Raw genomic sequence first — 22135 nt, 5'->3', positions numbered from 1 at the left:
ATTATAATGGAGGAAGAGAGAGAAAACAGCGAGGGCCGAAGATGAAAAGTGTCTGGGATTATTTCAAGCTGAAGAAAACAACAACTCTGTAATGTCACAGTCCGTCCTCTGTAAAATGAAACTTATGTCGCCTCTGCAATATCACCTGATCAGAAAGCAGCCGGTGTTCTGCCAGCGGACCACAGACAAGGTAACAGTAACAGCGACTTCAACATTTGTGAGTTTGGGTTGTAACGTCACAGTCATGAGTTAAATGGGTGCCGGGGAGCTGCACACCTCAGTATAACCTGTAGAGCGCTCGGGTGATGTTTGTGTTGGTAAAGCAGCTGTCTGGTTGTTGGTCTGATGTTTGCTGTATGACACACTATGAATTTCCGAGGACTAATAAATATCTATCATCTATCGACGCACACAGCTGATTTACGCATCGATGAATTGATGGAATAATCTGTAGAAGCTTCGAGTACTAAAATCATCGTTAAGCTGCAGCCTTAATATATAAATATTTGTTTTTTTCAGAAGTTTATCACAAATTAAAATCTATAAATCCATGTCCTTAGTTAGCCATCAAGGTAAGACAGTCAGCAGCTACTTGACTTGATAAATGGCCAACGAGCTTGTCTTCCCGCCTCTGAATCAGCCCGGCAGCCAGGCTTTCACTGCGTGGATCACCTGGAAACCAACCTGGCTGGCAGCCAACAGGTAAGCTAGTTAGTCAGTCAGTAGGTTACTCAGTCAGTCAGCCAACAAGCCAATAAACTAATCAGTCAGTTAACCAGCCAGCTACAGAGAGGCTCGGCGTCCAACTGGCCTGGCTTGCGTTCACACCGCTGGCCTGCCTGTCTGTCCGCCTTAATGCCCGTGAACCAGCTTTCTGTAATCAGCCTCTGCTGTGGGGGGATGAGGAGAGCGGATTACAGCGGCTTTGTGCTGAGGGGAACATTTTGTTTCCCCACCACCGGCGTCCATGTTGGCCAACCTGACGCCATGTAATCCTGACAGAGGGGCCCCGTGGCAACGAGCCCGAGAGAGAGCGAGACAGGAGGGTGACAGAGCGACAGGCGGGGAGCGAGGCTAAGAGGACGGCAGATGGACGGACAGAGAGAGAGTTTAGAGGACAGATCGACAGGGTGACAGACATGTATACAGACAGACAGGTGCAGGGAAAGTGAATGAGAGGGAGGGAGGGAGGACAATCCCTTAACACAGGTGAAAGAGTAACAGATTACTGGAGAGGCCACATCCTCACAGTTTGTTTTAGGATTGAACTTAAGAGTCTATTGTTTGTTTTTTAAAGCCCTTTATGGGCCAGCTCCAGCCTAGGTCCGCTGGGCGATATGGATCACGATAAAAACGTTTCACATCAATCGATAGATATAATTATCACAATATATATCAAATCATTATTTCTTTCAAGCAAAAATTGGGGTTAATTTGGGGTTTTTTATGGTCAGAATGGGACAAACACTTGAAGCGAAACACTGGATCACTTCACAAATCTGAGGAAGAACAATCAAAACCATTATGATAAAATCTCAACAAATTTGCTTAGTGAATCTTTTTTCAGTCACACTTCCTTCAACAAAATAAATATCTTAATAGAAAAATTAAGTGCTCATTTGTTTGTGATTCAAATGAATTAAATCAAATATTTATTGACGATATATTGAACATTTATTATATTGATATTGAGGAAAATTATATAGCGATAATTATCATTATTGATGATTGTTGCCCAGCCCTACTGACTCCTTGTTGTCCCTAAACTCTGCTGATGAACAGGAGGGACCCAAGCTTTCTCGGTCACGGCCCGGAGACTGTGGCTTTTAACCCAGTTTGAAAGTTGTGCATTGCTTTTTTAATAAGTCATGTTTGTTTTTTATTGATTTATTTACTGATTTATTGAATTATGTCAACGCACAGCACTTTGGGTCAACCGGGTTGTTTTCAAATGTGCTTTATGAATAAAGTTGGACCGGATTGGAGTAAAGAGGAAAATATCTAAGACTGCCTGAAACTGAAATCTACAGAGTATTTTATTTTTGTCTGCATTTAAAGGGTAACGACACCCTCAGATTCTGGTAAGACGCCCTCTCTCACCATATTTGAAAACTGAAACAAGAGCATGGACTTGGAGTAGATACTGTCGCTCTGTGGCATGTAAAGTCATGCAGTCAGGTCAACATACGTAATATTAACATAATATGCCAAGAAGAACCTTTGTGATATGTGTACGGCACAAAATAATTTCCTCTTTAGGCCACTGTGAATATGATTTGGATTTATATGAACGTTCAACTTTTAATTCACAACGGAGGGTTTAGAAGTGGCTACAAATCCCACTGAGTCTCGCTTACATGTTATGACTCGTCAGTCTGTCTGTGTACACTGCATCTCTCCCTATCAAATAAACCATTAATAAATAAATGGATTCTCTTGAAATGTGGTTCAGACGATGACGTATTCCCATCAGGGCTGCAACTAACGATAATTTTCATTATAGCTTAATCTGTCGATCGTTCTCCCGATAGATCGACTAGTTGTGAAAAACGTAGATCAGCGTTTCCCAAAGCCCGAGGTGACGTCCTTAAATGTCTACTTTTGTCCACAACCCAAAGATATTCAGTTTACCGTCACAGAGGAGCAAAGAAACAGGAAAATATTCACATTTAAGAAGCTGGAATCAGATAATTTGGACGTTCTTATTATCAAAATACTTGCCAATTAATGGATTAATCGACCAATCCTTGCAGCTCTAATTCCCATTAGCATATGCTGTACTTTGCTAATTTGGAAATGCTAACACGCTAAATTAAGTACAGTCTCAAAGAGCCGGGCTGTAGACTCTCTTGGTTATAATGACAATTATTTTGAGATTTTTTATAGCTGAAAACAGAATTTGACACGTACCAGAACACAACATACATAACCAGAGTGATTTTGCTTAAAGGAACTGCTAATTATCAGTTTCATTGTGTGTGTGATGCTTTTTGCTGTATCCTGTTACTTTGATATGCAGCAGTTCATCTGCTCATAGGGATCAATGAGGTTTGATGTCATCTTGTTGTGTTGAATTAAAAGCAGCAGACAATAAAAGCAATAATAATACAAACGCTGACATCACAGTGACCCTGAAGCAGGCCGGACCAAATCAATACCCGGGATGAAATTTCCCCTCGCTGTGCTCGGATAGGTTTACATATACGCCACAACACACACACATATCCACACACAGAACCCGGCTCAAATCCTTTATAAATCTCCTGCATACAAACACTGACACCCAGAGGACGTGTTGATGTGATACCAGAGAAACAAACAGAGCAGACGGGACATTATTCATGTCTACCGCACACAAACAAACAGCAGCGTGAATAAAGAATATGATGCACAACTTCAACAGAGCTACAAACACATAAAAACAAAGAGCAAACACAGAGAAACACACACACAGGGCCTGAACTCAACACCCAGAACAGAACAGATAGCAAAATCTGTCTGTTTTCAGAAATGATCGATAGAGAAGAGGAGAGAGGAAGTTTGTCAAACTCTTCTGTCTTCTCTTATGCAACTCCTTTAGCTTCATTTGAAATTTTCCTTCATCTTTCACCAAGTTCCTTCTAGGGATGCACCAAATGACAATGAAAAAAAGCCGAATATATTATATATACATATTTGCCAAACAAGTACATTCACATATTTTCCATTTACTTTGCCTTTTTTTCCACCACTGCATAAATTAAATAGTCAAAATGTGCTTTTTTCTCAGTGTTTCCCACAGGATGTGGAGAGACTATGGCGGGGGGGTCCGGGGCCCGATAGGGTCCGGTAAAGTAAATTACATGTGTCCATTTACTTTTAATGGACACATGCAATATGTTTTATACTTGCTGTGAATATATAATCCAATTAATCTTATTTCCATCCTGTACATTCACCTTATTTTGAAAACCGGACGTTGTCACATGTGTTTCATCCTCGCGCTAAATTCATCCAGTCCGACCCGGTTTGATAAATAATGTTGTAACATGAAGACTTCACAGCTTCTCTTCACGTAGGACTCTCATACTGCAACACTTGTCTTTGTAAAGAGACAAACTGACAGGATAAAGTCTCTAACCCGCCTGTCAGCTCACTCTGCTCCGTTTCTGTGGATTTACCATAAAGGCTTTAATACGTGTGCACTACAAATTTAGGTGCAGTGACAGAAACACTCAAAGCGGTTCAGACCGTTTGTTGCCTTTTCTAAGAAGTCAGCCACAGATGGAGCGGATGTGCGAGGAGACAGTTCAGCAGAACAGAGTCTGCAAACGGCCATTTTAGCGTTTTTCTCAGACACTTTAAAATCCTTCCACACTGCCGACATGTCAACGTGATTGTTCGGTAAAATTTAATCGGCCTTTTCACTTATTAGGCCGATCAATTTCGGTGGCCGAACATTCGGAGCATCCTTAGTTCCTTCCCTTCATTCCATCCTTCTTTTTATTTCATTTGAAAACAGCAAACAAACGGAGGAAAGACGGAGAGAGGGCCCAGAAAGAAGGAAGGACGGAAAGCTTAAGAATTTAAAAGTGGAAGGAAGAAGGAGGTAGAAATGAAGGAAGGAAGCGAGGGGTGAATAGACAGATGAGAGAGGAGAAATACGAGCAGGTGGATGAATATTTAATGCTGTCTGCAGAGGAGCAGCCCAAACACACACACTCACAGTACACTCACAGTACACTAAGTATAAGCACACTCACAGTACATGTACACACAAGAGATACTTTTATCATCTGAGCGGCAGAGGAAACAAAGTAAACTCTAAAAAGACTTTGTTTAGGGCTACATTAATAATCAAGAGCATGATCGCAAGTCAACACACGTTCTCATTCTCACATGACAATGACTCTGCAACACTTGCTCAGCAGGGAGGTCTATCGCATCAAATCAAGCGCACTTCTCCCTCAGCTGCATCAACACATGACGATGGTGATGAATTGTGAAAAGGAAGAATATTGACAACTTAAAACTAATCTTAGAAAGTAAGAAAAACAAAACCAACTTTGTTCTGTTGTCTGTTCGGGAGTTTAAAGACGATCCTAAAGCTGGACATGCAGGGCACGTTGTTTTATTCCAACTCGCACTGTACGAGTAAATCGTCTGCGATGTAAAGTCAAAGCTCACGATGTACGATCTGATGGTCAGCCACGACCCGAGTGCTCACACTATACGTGTATAAAGCAAAATGTCTGACATGTCTGCCGCACAAAGAATCAAAAATGCTCTGACGTGCTGAAAGTAGCCTCCAAAACTTGGGTCGAATTCTTCCACGCCAAAGGACATCCATGTGTAGGACTAGATGTGTTCTGACGCAGTAGTGATCATTTCACTAACGTGTGATCTGTATAGAGAACAATAGAAAGTCTAAAGCTACATCCGCATTACTATGTTTTTGTTTTAATACGATCTCCTTCCTCACCAGAGTTTTAGCCTCGTTTGATCTCCGTCTATATTAAAACAGACATAAAAACGGGGAGGCACGCAGACTCTCGCGTACTCGCAAATTCGGAAAGTATAAACCCTTGTTTAATTCCCTCCCCCCCCCTGTGGCGCACTATGGGACCTATGTTTTGATAATTGATTTAATCGTTTTAGTAGTGACAAAGTGTAATGAAAATATTTCTTGTTCTAGCTTCTCAAATGAGAGGATGCACATAGACATATACAGTACGTAACTATGGGAACGGCGAGAGACAACACATTATTGATCCCGTCAGAACTGTGATCTGATTTACACACGTTTGTCAATTTAAAATATAATGTTGCTGAAATATAAGATTGTGAAAATACATTATTACAAAGACCACAAACCAAGACGGCCAGAGAGCACACATTTCCTGATTCAAATCATCATTTTGTGTCGCGTGCAGGCGAAGACAAAAAGTCGGACTTTGTTCATATTCGGCTCACGAGGACGCACTGAAACAGACACACACAGAGGAGGAGGAGCAGGATTTGCTAACCACAGCAAATAGCAGCTTAGTGTCGCCGGTTCCGGTAAACAGTAACGTGAGACCCAGAACACACACACACACACACACACACACACAGCGGGTCGTGGTGTCGGGTCAGCTCTTATGAGCTGCAGATGTAAACTAAAAGCTTCTATCGAACGCCTCAACTGCTGCGGTGAGGAGGCTCCCCGGGGAGGAGGAGGAGGAGGAGGACACTGCCCAGCACTGAGGGAGAAACGTGAGACTGGACCACACATTACACACCTGACACACACACATAAGGGCATGTACACACAATGACTGATCACAACACTGTTTATTAATATTAACTTGCAGACACACACAAATACACACACACACCAAGTGATACCAAGCGAACGCTGCAGCTGGTGGTTTTCATCCTGTCGTGTAAATACCCTGGTGGAGTATTAAGTAGTTATATTATTTATTGTGTCTTATGCATGTACAGGTGCACAGGTGGGCTGTATAAAGACAACAGTAAAAGTGTTAGGAACGCACCGAATGTTCGGAAACCAAAAATAGCAAAAAAAAAAAAAAGCACTTTGGGTCAAAAGATCGAATAAATTTTACCGAACAATCACGTTGACATGTCGGCAGTGTGGAAGCATTTTAAAGTGTCTGAGAAAAACGCTAAAATGGCCGTTTGCAGACTCTGTTCTGCTGAATTGTCTCCTCGTACATCCGCTCCATCTGTGGCTGACTTCTTAGAAAAGGCAACAAACGGTCTGACCCGCTTTGAGTGTTTCTGTCACTCCTTTCTGAGACGCCGATTAAGCTAACTGCACCTAAATTTGTAGTGCACACGTATTAAAGTCTTTATGGTAAATGAAGTGGCCCAGCGTGAGCTGACAGGCGGGTTAGAGACTTTATCCTGTCAGTTTGTCTCTTTACAAAGACAAGTGTTGCAGTATGAGAGTCCTACGTGAAGAGAAGCTGTGAAGTCTTCATGTTACAACATTATTTATCAAACCGTGTCGGACTGGATGAATTTAGCGCGAGGAGGAAACACATGTGACAACGTCCGGTTTTCAAAATAAGGTGTCTGTACAGGATGGAAATAAGATTAATTGGATTATATATTCACAGCAAGTATAAAACATATTGCATGTGTCCATTAAAAGTAAATGGACACATGTAATTTACTCTACCGGACCCTCTCGGGCCCCGGACCCCCCCGCCATAGTCTCTCCACATCCTGTGGGAAACACTAAGGAAAAAACATCACATTTTGAATATTTAATTTTTGCAACGGTAAAACAAAAAGGGAAAAAATAAATGGAAAAATGAATGTACTTGCTTGGTAATTTTTTCATTAAATTCGGCTTCGGCCAAGAATTTTCATTTCGGTGCATCCCTAAAAAAAATATTGATGCAGTGGTGAACATAACTTTTTTACAAGTAAGAAGAAAAGAGCACAAAGGTTCCCTTCCTAAAACAAATCATTTTTTAAAATCCAGATGAGGTCTCCAGAAAAGTGGTCTTTAATTTAATCTCACCTATTTCACAAACTAACCTGACCTCTTCAGGGAAGGGCCGCAACTAAAGATTATTTTCATCATCGATTAATCTGTAGATTATTTTCTCAATTAATCAATTATTTGTTGAGAAAATTGTGAAAAATGTCGATTAGTGTTTCCTAAAGCCCGACATGACGTCCTCGAATGTCTTGTTTTGTCCACAACCCAAATATATTCAGTTTGCTGTCACAGAGGAGCAAAGAAAACAGAAAATGTTCATATTTCAGAAGCTAAAAGTTTTGATATTTTTTTCTTTAATAAATTGGCTCAAAGTTATTCACCAATTATCAAAATACTTGGCGATTAATTTAATAGTCGACAACTAATCGTTGAAACTCTACTTCAGGGAGACCAAAAAACGTTTGCGTGGCTAAAGGTCATGTACCTGAACGTCACTGAGATCTTTTAGTTAATTCTGCTTCATATCGTCAGACCATCTTTCCTTCTACGTAAGGATCAATAGGCAATTAGTTATTTAACAGACTCATTTCAGATGTTTAAAAGGGGTTTCCTTTTAAATGTTCTTACAAACACAGTGAGGAAGCACACAGACATAAAAACAAGCCTGTATACAAATGGCTACCACACACACGGGCTCCCCGGTGACCGCGGCCCACACGGACTGTTTGCCATCCTCAGATACAAAGAGCAGCTTCTGTCAATACCAAACCAGACCGAAGCTCCGCGGCGTCCATTTATGAAGTCAAATGGATTCTCGTGTCGGCTCGTGGGAGATGGGAGGCAGCTGGCAGTGACATGTTAAACCGAACAGACCGCTAACCTTCATGCCCCTTGTGCCCTGACCCGGTACCCTGCAAGTCTCCCCTGCTGATGATAATCAATGTAACATCATCTGTTAAGACAAATATGCTATTAGGAGGACTGAGTGCTGGTATGTTGAAGCTGCTCCTGCTGACCCGAGCCTGTTTCAGAGAGTTTTACCGTCTTATCCTGTAAAATGATTTCCATCTCTGTGACTGATAAACATACTCCAGCGTCTGTCAGCGCACGCTGACGTCACTGTGCAAGTACGACAAAGCCCACTTCTGACCACCGGAGGAGGAAGAGGCTGGGAAATAAAATATACCCATTTGATCAATTCAAACTTTTTGTGCAGAACTTTTCATTCAGAAATTGATGAACATTGACAGCCGGCTACATTGTCTGTCCGTAATCCAGAGTTCATGTAAACTGTGCGACGTGAACAGATATTTTCAGATATGCGGTGTGCACTCCCACCGCAGTCACAGGACAAAATGTTTTTGTAACCTTTTATTTGGGCCATTTTTAATAGACCAAAAATTATATATAATTAACATTAAAAAGATCATAAAATCATGATTAATTGAAGATTTTACCGATTAATGAACAATTATTTTGTTTTTGATTGTTGTAGTTTTTTTTGCCCTAATAGTTCACTGACAAGGTTTTACTGTAAATATGCCAAACTATTAAAGCTTACTTTTTTAAATTAACAGATGTGGAAAAAAAATCGATTATCTAAATGTTCATTGAATTTGTAATGTTGACGTGCACATTCCAGAGATATGGTTCCCCTATATTTGCCGCATTGTCGCTGCTGAATTAAGACCGCTGCAACTAAAATTTTATACAATTATTAAAATCAGTGCGGTACCGGCGTTCAATAATTTTCACCCGCACACTGTGCGAGCGCGGTAACACAACGCTTTGCTGGCTTCCTTTTCTCAATCAAAGGACATCTGCGTGACAGGTGCTGCTATAAGAGCAGCGGAGGTAACGTCAGGTCTTTTTTAATGACAATGTGTGCGTAGCGAGTGAGAGACGTGCTTTGCACTTTTAAAAATGTGGGATCGAACGGGAGCAGATTCACGGGCATCGTCAGTGCGCTTAAGTGATCGAGTCACACTGACAGCAAAGCAGATGTGGTGGCTGTTTGGGGAGTAAGAGGAGCTGATCACGCGCACACACAGGGGGGGTTACTGTGAGTGTGTGTTGGCTGTACTGAAGGCCCGTGGGATGGACTGCTTCACCAGCTGTGTTCTGACACACAGGAACACTGAGGGCCTGGGGACACACACACACACACACACACACAGCTCAGATCACATGTGCACAGACGACCATCTCTGGATGAGAAACAAGCTAATGGATATGCACACAAACACCGCGCCAATGCAAAACACGACAACACGCAAAAAATGAACTCAAAAACAACCCTTGTGTTTGTTTAAAGTATCACACTGTTCTTATATTGAGATATTTTTGGTGTGATAAATTATATTTTTGTACAATTCAATTTTTAATATATATTTCTTTAAAAGACAACCAAGTCAAATGCTGGCCGCACACCAGGGCTGCAACTACTGTCGACTAATCTGTTAGTTATTTATTCGACCATTAAACCATTTAACTAATTAAATATCTTTCAAGTGAATCACTGATCTCCAACACTCAGCCTAACTAGCTAACGTTACCATTAAGTGAACGAGGTTTACTATTCAGAATGAACACCAGGATCAACGCCAGGGGGAAACCAGGGAAGAAGACAAGACAGCGCAGGCTCCTCCTATAATTCACTGATTTATACAAACTGTTTAACAAAAGACTTTTGCTTTGGAACTATATAACATAAAAGCTAATTAAAAGCAAGTATATAACCAGAACTGCACAGTAACAATGTCTATTTAGAACAATAAAGCAACAGTCTGCTTTCGTACTACTGCTGTAGTTTATTTTTCAAAAATGCTTATAAGTTTTATAAGTGGAGAATGTTCTGTAGGGGACATCACGAGCCAGATGTTCCTTGATGTCCCTTAAACCATTACTAATAACTTTTTTAAAGCTGGGTCTCCAACATTGCCATCGTTGTGTTGGACAGATTTGTGTTCATGAGAGAGAGAGACGAGCGAGAGGATGTGCTGCTCAAATGCGCTGATCTGCAATCAAATAAGATTTTGAATAGGCCTAGTAAAATAAAATAAAAACAAAATCAGTATGTGGCGGTCAGCGTTGATATTGTGGCGGGCCGCCACAAATAAAAGAACGTATAGGAAACACTGTCTTTCCTCTGTCTGTTGTTCTGCTGCAGTGGTCTGAGTAACCAGGGCGCTCTGTGGGCGTGACCCGCACCGCTAACTTTGCGGGCACATGTGGAGCTTCTCAACCCCGAAAAAGTTTGAACACATTTTCGATTCGCCATCATCTTTGGTAAAACTGCCAATATTCAAATTGTACACAGCTGGTTTCTCGCCTCAACACCGCCCAAAAGTGTATTTAGTAATTAAATAGCGAACAGCAAAAACGAAAGACGTTCTTGCCGTTCGTCTCTTTCTACTTTACTTTCCGCTTCTCGCATGAAAGCTTCTTCTTCGTGAGTAGTCTTACAGTCAAGCAGTCATGGCAGACAGTGGAAGTGATACTGCACCCAGCACTTCCTGTAGTGCATTGCAGTTAGAAATAAACAACCAGAAATGTTCTTAGTAAGAAGATTTCTCTCTCTCCCTTAAACGGCATCTATGTAAGGATGTGACGACAATGAAATTTCACAGCGACGTCGTCAATTACGTTGACTAATCGTTGCAGCCCTATCGCACACTAGAGGATAATTGGTCCGATAATTGGTGGCGCTGTTCCTGATCTGAGGCTGATCAAAATCAAATATCGGCCCAAACGTGATGGGTTTCCAGCCTGCCAACTGGATCAACTCTGCCCAAACATGGTTGATATTTAAGACTAGCATTGTGAGTTTGGAGCCATAAATGTCCTCAGTCACTGTTATCTTTTCTAAATGTTCACACGTTTCTCCTAAATGACAGCAGCTCTAATATAACACCATTACGGTCTAGTGTTAAATATTTATTGTTCTCAAGTAGAGAATAATGCTTCTGTTAAACTGAACCCAACGAGGGTTTCTATTTCATTCATTACTAAAAACTGAAACAACACATCACTGGCTGAGATAACGTGTAGATTAGATTGTACTTATACACAACTTTTCTTTGTTCTGATATCCATCTGATAGTCTGATCAGCCGGGAGGGGAGACGGAGCGAGGAGGGTGGGGTCAGGTGAGCGGGTGTTGGGAGACGGACAGAGGTGAGAGACAGAAGAGGTGAGTTAAGGTGAAAGACAGAGCTGAGGTGTGTGTTGCAAAGAGAGAGGCGAAGAGGTTTAAGTGACACAAAGAGGTGTGCTGTGTCTGTGTCTGTTCGAGTGGAAAAAGGGGAAACAGACGGACGCACAGATTCCTAAACTGCTGCAGAGCGAATGTGTGTGTGTGTGTGTGTTTGGTCCGGTGAGACAAAAAGCTGATGTCTTTCCTTTGTAAAAGGCTGAAAGCTGATCCAGATGTCCACAGCACAATTTGATACAGGAGCACCAGCCTGACTGGACACACACACTTCTGTAGAATCATCATCAGCTTAAGTTTCAGCAGCAGTGCAACAACAACGCTGCTTAAACAGCATTTAGACACACACACACACGCACTCTAAACTTCATGTGCACAAACACACACACACACTGTCTAAACTTCATGTGCACACACACACACACACTGTCTAAACTTCATGTGCACAAACACACACACACACTCTCTAAACTTCATGTGCACAAACACACACACACACTCTCTAAACTTCATGTGCACAAACACACACACACACACACTCTCTAAACTTCATGTGCACAAACACACACACACTCTCTAAACTTCATGTGCACACACACACACACTCTCTAAACTTCATGTGCACAAACACACACACACGCACTCTAAACTTCATGTGCACAAACACACACACACGCACTCTAAACTTCATGTGCACAAACACACACACACTCTCTAAACTTCATGTGCACACACACGCACACTCTCTAAACTTCATGTGCACAAACACACACACACACACGCACTCTAAACTTCATGTGCACACACACACACACACTCTCTAAACTTCATGTGCACAAACACACACACACACACACACTCTCTAAACTTCATGTGCACAAACACACACACACTCTCTAAACTTCATGTGCACAAACACACACACACTCTCTAAACTTCATGTGCACACACACACACACGCTCTCTAAACTTCATGTGCACACACACACACACACTCTCTAAACTTCATGTGCACACACACACACACGCTCTCTAAACTTCATGTGCACACACACACACACACACACACGCTCTCTAAACTTCATGTGCACACACACACACACACACTCTCTAAACTTCATGTGCACAAACACACACACACTCTCTAAACTTCATGTGCACAAACACACACACACTCTCTAAACTTCATGTGCACACACACACACACGCTCTCTAAACTTCATGTGCACACACACACACACACTCTCTAAACTTCATGTGCACACACACACACACGCTCTCTAAACTTCATGTGCACACACACACACACACACACACGCTCTCTAAACTTCATGTGCACACACACACACACACACTCTCTAAACTTCATGTGCACAAACACACACACACTCTCTAAACTTCATGTGCACAAACACACACACACTCTCTAAACTTCATGTGCACACACACACACACGCTCTCTAAACTTCATGTGCACACACACACACACACTCTCTAAACTTCATGTGCACACACACACACACGCTCTCTAAACTTCATGTGCACACACACACACACACACACACGCTCTCTAAACTTCATGTGCACACACACACACACACACTCTCTAAACTTCATGTGCACAAACACACACACACTCTCTAAACTTCATGTGCACAAACACACACACACTCTCTAAACTTCATGTGCACACACACACACACGCTCTCTAAACTTCATGTGCACACACACACACACACTCTCTAAACTTCATGTGCACACACACACACACGCTCTCTAAACTTCATGTGCACACACACACACACACACACACGCTCTCTAAACTTCATGTGCACACACACACACACACACTCTCTAAACTTCATGTGCACAAACACACACACACTCTCTAAACTTCATGTGCACAAACACACACACACTCTCTAAACTTCATGTGCACAAACACACACACACAGCCGCTGGTTATATCTCGGTGTGTTCGGCCCAGTCGTCTACATTACAGCGAAATAGAGGACAGTCCATTAAAATATTGTAGATTTAAACATAGAGTCGATTGCAAGTCATAAAAAATATGACCAAGCTAATTATTAAAACAATTATTCTTCCTCATTTGTTGACTAAAGATCAAGTTGTACACCTTTACATACTTTTTAAAGCTGCACTAATCAATATATTTATACTACCAAGGGATCAAATGATGGTAAACATGCAGAGTTATCATCTTTTAACTCGTAGGCTGTATTCAGAACCTCCTGCTACATATTACCGCTACAGCTAGCTGAAATATGTACTAGATACTGTGTACGATATACTGCGTTTCACAGCAGTTTGCAGTATGTTATGCCAGGCAGTTTTGGAAAGTGGAAGTAAACAATAAAAGGAATATAAATGTAAATACAATATAATATAAAATAATTTTATTTAATGAGGTGGTATTACGCTTATTTTCAGGTGCAAAATCTCATTTACAGGTTGTACCAGAACAGGTTTACATGGTTTAATTCCAAAAAAAACACCATATTTTTGTCATACTGCACGTTGCTGCAGCTCCTCTTTTCACCCTGTGTTGAAGGCTTCGTTTTAGCTATGGAGTGATACATCTTGTCTCTAAATGATCTTTGTTGGGAGTTGCACATGCTCAGTTCCTAGTTAAGGACTACTAGCCAATCAGAAGCAGAGAAGGGCGGGTCAGCGAGAAGCCGGTAAACAGCTCGGGTTCAGCCGTACATGTTGCCGACCAGCTTGGCAACATGGACTGGAGCGAGAGTTTCAGAGCGGTGAGTTATTAATCTGTAACAAAAGGATCTTTCATCCATAAAGTTTTAACTGAGCTCTGTCTCTACATCACAGGAACAACTTTATGTTTGACTGCCTGGAGGGTAGCTGGTGTTCGGAAGGGAGAGGAGAGCTGTGTGCTGCAGCTCACTGTTTTTGAGGGCGTGTCGGAGTAGCCGCTAGGCGAGCGTTACATGAGGCGCAGCTGGACTACAAACAAGCTGTTTTCAGGCAGTTCAGAGCAGAGTTTTCTGTGGGAGATGGGTACTCCCTTTGGACTTTTTTACTTAGCAAACCTGTTACATGCACAAAAAAGTTATAGAACTCAATAAAAGGAGAGGGGGAAAAGGGAAAAGCTCATGTAAGGAGAACCAGGCTGCAGCCGCTCTGTAACAAATGTAATGCTGATTAAGCCTGCTAAGCTAATGTTTGATATGCAAGTTAAAAACATAACTTAAATCTTACTTAGTTATGTTTTGTTATCAGGGACAGAGCAGGGATACTCCTCTTTGTGCAGCACTGATGCAGCGATGTTGCAACAATGACTACTTGTCGAGGCCGGCTGAGAAAATAAAGATTAAATTTATAAAAAGATTTTTTTATGAAAAAAAACAAAAAACATTATATTTCTTTTTACTTTATTTTGAAATTTTATATATTTATTATTATTATTAGATTTTTTTAACACACACTTTTACAGTTTTATTTACTTATTTAATGAAATGTACGAAATTAATTGTTCTTTTGGAATTTATTTGTAGCTTTGGCAATATTGTTGAAGCTGAATCGAATTGACAGTTTTAGCACTTTGCAATGTGGGACTCAGTATGCGAGGAAGACCGGAGAATCAGTACGACATCCGGGTATTTTTGCACACTACATTTAGGCCAAATCAGTGCGTCCTGCTTGTATAGTAGGCGGTTTCAAATACAGCCATTATATTTTCTGTTTGGTTATGTCTCAGTGCTCTTAGCAGGAGCGTTTGTTTCTGGTGAACCGCCTGCACACGAGCTGCCCAGCGCCACACAGCAGACAGTCAGTCACAGACGAGCTGCTGAAGAAAGCGGAGCATCTCAGCAAAAGGAGAAACATGACTCCAAAGGGAGGAAGCAAATGTTGGCCCTGGTGCAGAGCAAAGGTTCTAAGGGATAAACGCACTGTGATTCAACTGGTTATTAAAAACTTATACTGAAGAGCTGTTTCTGATTGGTCGATGCATGCCCTCCATCCGTTTGAAAGCAGAGAAAGGTTAAAGTGAGTCGCTCACATGCACCCTACTTTTAAGACACAACATTTTTATAAAAACATCTTAGTTCCCTCCACAAATCTTGTGAATCTTAGAAAACATGTGTCAATACTGTACGCACCGTGTTCCCTCCGTGGTCAGTGGGCTGGAAGTAATGTGCACACACACACACACACACACACACACACACAGGAAAGGACATCAAGAACAGTGTGTCTGGATAAGCCGCAGTCTGATTATCTTTAAGGTTATGAAGGGTTAACCGCCTCAGTGCAGGAGTAAGGCATGCATGGATTCTTTACCGCCCAGAGAACAAACGCAGGACCAGATTGCAGTGTGTGTGTGTGTGTGTGTGTGATATAATGTGTCTTTACACGTCAGTTAATCCGTTAGTCATGAGTTAATAGTGCCAGAGCAGCGTGTGTGTATGTGTGTGTTTTCATGCGTGTGTTCCTGCAGCAGGGTGCGGACATGTACAGAATGTACATCTGAGGCTTTGTCAGTGTGGAAGTTGCTCCAGAACATGAGATTAGACTTGCAAAGGGGGGGGGGGGGTCAATCAAGGGACGTATGGATGTGTGTTATGCTCCATTTAAACTAAAGGCGGAAATGCACTGGAGGCGTTGGAAGTACATATTTTCCAAACGCACAAACAGTTTCAACTGGCCGACGTGCAGTGGAAGAAAAAAAACTTATTGAAGCATGAAACATGAAATACTGCATGAAGAAGTTCTTTTAAGGTAAACTGAGTAAAGTGCCTGCAAGAAACAAGCTGCAATTAATCAGAGTTTTGGCTTAAACAGGAACATAATTTAATACAGGAGGTTTATTAGTTAGACACATCGCTGCAGCCATCAGTAGCTCCGCGAGACAACTCAGTTTGTGTATTTTCATCCATAAGGCAAACTACCAAATTACATACAGTAAGTAGTCTCCTTAGCTTTGCGGTCAGTAGTCATCACACCGTCAGCGTGGGAATAGAAATGTCATGAGTCACGAGTCGATACCAAAGTTCTGAAAGGTACCGGAGATCCAACACGTGGAAGATGGCGACAAGTGCAGCTGCATCGACAGCACCAGTTCGACTCGTCGAATAGAAAGAGTATGAAAACCTGGGTAAGAACTGAATGTCTGCCCAACGCGCCTGTTTCTGCAGGAGGAGTTATCTGAAAAGTGCATTACAATCCATTTCAAATCGTCAGTAACTGATTTGTTTGTCAATATAAAAATCTTAAGACAACTGCTAATATACAGTAAAATGCAAATTACTTATTTAAAAATCATACAATGTGATTTTCTGGATTTTTGTTTTAGATTCCGTCTCTCAAAGCTGAAGTGTACCTATGATAAAAATTACAGACCTCTACATGCTTTGTAAATAGGAAAACCTGCAAAATCAGCAGTGTATCAAATACTTACTGCACAGTGCAAAGTTGTAATCTCAACAGTTTGCTCATTTACGAATATATTGAGATGAAACCACATCTCATCTGTCCTGGACATCCTCTCACAGCTTTCAAAGTTGTTTTTGACCGTGGTATTAAATTGGTATCGATAATTATGGAATTTTACTGGTTTCGTGACATCGGAGCGAAGTTCAAATCCCTGATCACGGAGGTTTTTAAAGAAAATGTTTTAAATAAGCTGTAAATCCAATAGTGTATCTCAACTACAAAGAAGTCGTCTTAATGTACTGGTTTTTCTAGTATTCACATATGTGCATATGTAAAACGGTAGATGTTTTAATTATATTGTTCTCATTGACTGTAATGTCAAATCGCTGTCCTGCTGTCGTTCTCGGCCAGGGCGCCTTTGAAAATGGGTCTTCTACCCTGGTTAAATAAATAAAAGTTAAATTTAAAATGGTTGTATATAGTATGTATATTTGTTAACTTATAAATGCACAAAACTGCTGTGAGGTATAGAAAGGTAAACATGCATGTACAACATATATAAATGTGTGTGTGGCCTCAGTCCAACGAGGTGGAAGGCTGAAAGCTCATCATCAGGTTGTTGGCAAACCGTTAATGAGATAAAGAGACCTCATTAACACAAGAGTGCACAAACACACAGCCATACTAATGCGACACATGTAATGCGATGACTGAACACTGACTGTAGTTTAGCATTTTATGTCAGTTGCTTCCAGTTCCATTCAGTTTATTGAGACGCCTTCCTCCACCATTATTTAGCTACTCACAGAGCCACGGGCGTTCGATTTCTGCCTTTTCAATCAGAATGTATGCAATTTATTGAGGAAATGTCATTATAAATGTAAAAGGGGACAATTAGAAATATAAAAATATAATAGAATATTATGTATTAGGACTCTCGGGCATTCTGTGTTGCTTTCAGATCTGTTTCTCCTGTAGATCACCTTCTCTCATGTAATATCATCCCTGCTGAGTCAGCACACATGCAGCCATGATTTAGTCTTCACTCCTCTGTTGTGTCTTTTGTTTGGGGGAGTAACCCCTTTAAATGTGCATGTGACACCTTTTCACTTCAACGATAAATTAATTTATCTTACATTTATCCCTGGACTTTAATAACGCCCGTGTTTTCTGCTCACATTTAAAACTTTCTGCACATTCAAAATCTACCCAACACATCCATGTTGTCTGACATGTCCAAAATAAAGTTGGGATAGTTTGAGAAAAAGTTGTTGTTAAATGATAATATCTACCGGCCCTACACTCTGCTGTGCATTAGCCTACGTCAGGGGTCCTCAACTACTTCTGTCCAAGGACCATAATGTTTCTAAGCAGAAACTGCGGGGGGCAGGACTTTCAAATAAAACATTTATCGAGGCCTAATTAGCATGTTATTGTTTGATATTTTCACTTTAAGAAAATTAATGTTATTTTTATCTGTGTGAACAGACAAAAAAAACATGGGCACGAAAATGATCGCACCATTATTGTGCATGAAACGGCAAATAAAGGAGTCGGGCAGTTTTCCATTATTTCTCACTGACCAACACTTTTGCATTTCTGGTACCTACTTCATAATAAAAGTCAGCTCATGTCTTGCCAGTTAAATGCTTTTAGCGTGAAGCTGCAACAGTAGAAAATGTTCGGTTTGCATTAGCAGTAACTTAATACAAGATTTTTCCACGAATTTCATCAGTCGCAGAGTTCAAAATACTGTAACTATATAAATATTGCAGAACTTCAGCTAATACAGTGGCCTTAATGCGAAGAAACCTGTTTGGGACTGTGCCGGATGAGACGAGTGCGATGGAAAACCGAAATTAAGTGACTAATACTTCTCATCCGGCAGAAATCTCACCACGAAACCACACAAACGTTAACTTCAGCACATCAGATAGAGCGCAGCTCCCAGCCGCTTCAGAGGGAAGCAACCTGGAGCAGAGCGACGAACAGAGCGAGGGGGATGCAGAGACGCCACACTGCAGTGCAAACACATGCACATTTAACTCCAAGCAACATCCTCTATTTTATTCTCCAAATATTACACTTTTATTCTCTTTATCACTTAATTCTCCAACTACTCCTACTATTGTTTTTTTCTAACAGCGGCCCTAACACTCCGTCACAGCTGACAGACTACAATCACACTTTCTGTAAATTGTAACGTGTTATTCCCTCTAATTTGACTGTTAACCGTTTGTATACCAAATACATTGTCTACACAGGGATACCAGATATCCTTTATCGTAGCATTTGTGATTTTATATCACTACAGTAATTTACTTAGTGATGTAGTAAATTTATTCTTGAGAAATAATTAATGGATTAAATAAAGAGGATTGTTCCTCTTTGATTAGCCCAACAAATGAAATACCTGAATCCTCACATTGATATTATTAAACACATCTTTATCATCATAGTCATAATAGATATTCTGGAAAACAAATTAAGTTTTACGCATTACATCTGGTCCTGAGAGTAAAGAGACTGTAGACACGAGGAGGAGTCTGACAGTATTGAGACCGGGCCGCTGTCTGCTCCTGTTGTTCTCATAGGGGCCGGGTATCGACGGCGGTGTCGCCTTCCCCCCTGTTTGTTCGATCCCTCCGTCCTCCGCTTCCTGTCTGCACGACACCCGACGCCACCGTTCTGTGTGTGTTTGTGTGTGTGGCTTGTGCTGCAGTATTTGCAGCACAAGCAGGGATACGGTTGCATGTTGTTCTTTTCATGGCAGCATTTTCCTGAGTGTTGGAATCCCTGAGAGGATTTAATGTTGGTGGCAGACACGAGCCTCGCTGACCATAAACACTCAGTCTCACTGCACATCTGTATGTGGCACTACCGCCGCCTCGTTCAGCTGAGAGACAGGTGAACGAGGCAGTGAAACACGTGCCTGTTTACAATCAAATTAACTGATGATAAACCCAAAGCTTGACCTTAACACGCCATAAATCACACCTGACTCAACAATCAACTACTGGCTCTAAAAGACTCCCTATAACTGATCAGGCCTACTAAATGGACACCGGGCGTGTTTTGGGTCCAGACAGTTGTGACAGAGTGGAAACATAACTGGTACAGTTTTGCAATTTGAAAATGTGAAACTGACGCGCAACCTTGCTCTGTTTGAGACTGTGAGCTGCACTTTATCGGACATGCTGTATGTGGATTTGTGTTTCAGTTGGTTTTGGTCTGAATGGGGATACTACAAGCGGAGCAATAACGTAATGCGCAGCATTTAGCAGGTAGACTTCTAAAAAAACACTATGAATTCTCATTAAAGGATGAAACACAGATATGTGGTAGAGATTCTGAATGTGCAGAAAGTTTTGAGCAGAAAAGCTGCTGAAACACAGGAGCTATTGAAGTCCAGGAGTTTGTAACTGAATTAAAATTAATTCATTTATTGTTGAGGTGAAAAGGAGCCACATGCACATTTAAAGAGGTTACTTCCCCAAACAGGAAGACAAAGAAGAGGGAAGACTAAATCATGACTCAGCAGGGATGATGTTACAGGAGCAGCACAGAATGACTGACAGCCTTAATACATTATATTCTGTTAGAGGTTTAAGGTTTAATTGTAACCTGTCACGTGAATTTTGCATTTTGTTTTAGATAACTGAAAACATTTTTACCATAAATTGGTGCAGAAAAATCACCAGAAAGCAGGAAAATTAACTGTTTAATACTAAAAATTTGCATATAACTCAGCTTTGATTTCTTAGAAATAGTGTTTAAATATCATCTCGTCTGCTGAACCCATTGTCCCGCTCGTCACACCCCTAATTGATTTCATTCATTTGCGCTTTCCCCACAGAGCTTACTTCATCTTTAACCTTAAAGTCTGCACATTTCTCCCATTGCCTGTGTTTGTAGCTGCGAGTCTGAGTGTGTTTGTCTTTCAGCGTCCTAAATATAAGCTCGTCACATCGTCAGTAGTGAAGCCAGTGGACAGCTCAGCTGAGGCAGAGAAATGGTTTTAAGTGCTGCTGCTCTGCTCACACAGCCCACTGGATCACACAAACACACAGTTCAGATCAACACTGATATCTATGGAAGCTACTGACAACCAAATATTCATGCAAATATACGACATTTTTAAAGCCCAAAACTCTCTTTTCCTGGTTTTTCTTCCGTCGTGTGGTGTCGCGATAACCGCAAAATTGAGATCCTGCGGAGGATGGCAAGTACCGCAACGTTCATACTTTACACTTCAGGGCGTATTAAATTAATAAATTGGTGATTCAAAAATTCCACAGCTGTTAACGAGCTTTGTAAGGGTTCAAGGTCGGATCGCCATGGGCTGTACGTGACCTTAAAACTTGGAAGCTGTAAGTGTTGCTGTGTTTTCTGTTGTTTTACTGCTTGGTTATTAGCTTGGTGTTAGCATATTGCGTGGCTAATGTGGCTAGCAGGATCAGCAATGTTGGATTAAAGTTTTATTTATACTCCCGCGTCAGAGTTATCAACCGAATGGATCACATTCTGATAGTGAAACGAGTCATTTCGCTCAGGTTGTGACGGTCATATATATTGATCCACCGTGTTATTGCAGCTGATTTGGCCGCTAGTAAAATTTACTTCAAAGCACGGGGCACTTCCTGTCGGCTCAGAGGCAAGGCTACCCAGGCGACCGATCACAGTTCTTACAGTCCGCGTCGTCTCGACGTGTAGTTACATTTTTGAGGAGGTACAGGTAGGTGACGGAGTAGGGTACAGGACAGGTACAGGGAGTGAGAGTGTAAGTGTAGCCACTTTCATACAGAGATCAACGCGCAAAGTATATCCGCATATGTTGGATTTGATTAATACAGAACAAAAGTTTGCAGCGTTATCTCGCAACCATGTGAGTTCATTTCACATGGCAGTCCAGCTTTACCCCAACCAGCGTCGGGTAAAAAGACCGGCTGTGGCTTTTCAAACATAGATACTGTCGCTCTGTCTTGTCTCCGTCACAAACTTCCCCGGCTCAGAGGCGGATAAAATCGAACCCCCCTTTCCAGCTCCGTACCTTTCATACAGTGCAGCGAGCCGGCC

The 22135-nt window shown here is 41.4% G+C and overlaps 1 protein-coding gene across 1 annotated transcript in view; it reads right to left on the bottom strand.

Annotated features, from left to right (window-relative positions):
- LOC123980678 (zinc transporter 6-like) overlaps window positions 1–22135 on the bottom strand; it is a 55958-nt gene that overhangs the window by 14823 nt on the left and 19000 nt on the right. The window lies entirely within an intron of this gene.

The sequence above is a fragment of the Micropterus dolomieu genome, linkage group LG12, assembly GCF_021292245.1.
Source record: "Micropterus dolomieu isolate WLL.071019.BEF.003 ecotype Adirondacks linkage group LG12, ASM2129224v1, whole genome shotgun sequence".
Taxonomy (NCBI): domain Eukaryota; kingdom Metazoa; phylum Chordata; class Actinopteri; order Centrarchiformes; family Centrarchidae; genus Micropterus; species Micropterus dolomieu.
The sequence above is the reverse complement of the archived record's forward strand: the minus strand, read 5'-3'. Positions and strand labels throughout refer to the sequence as shown.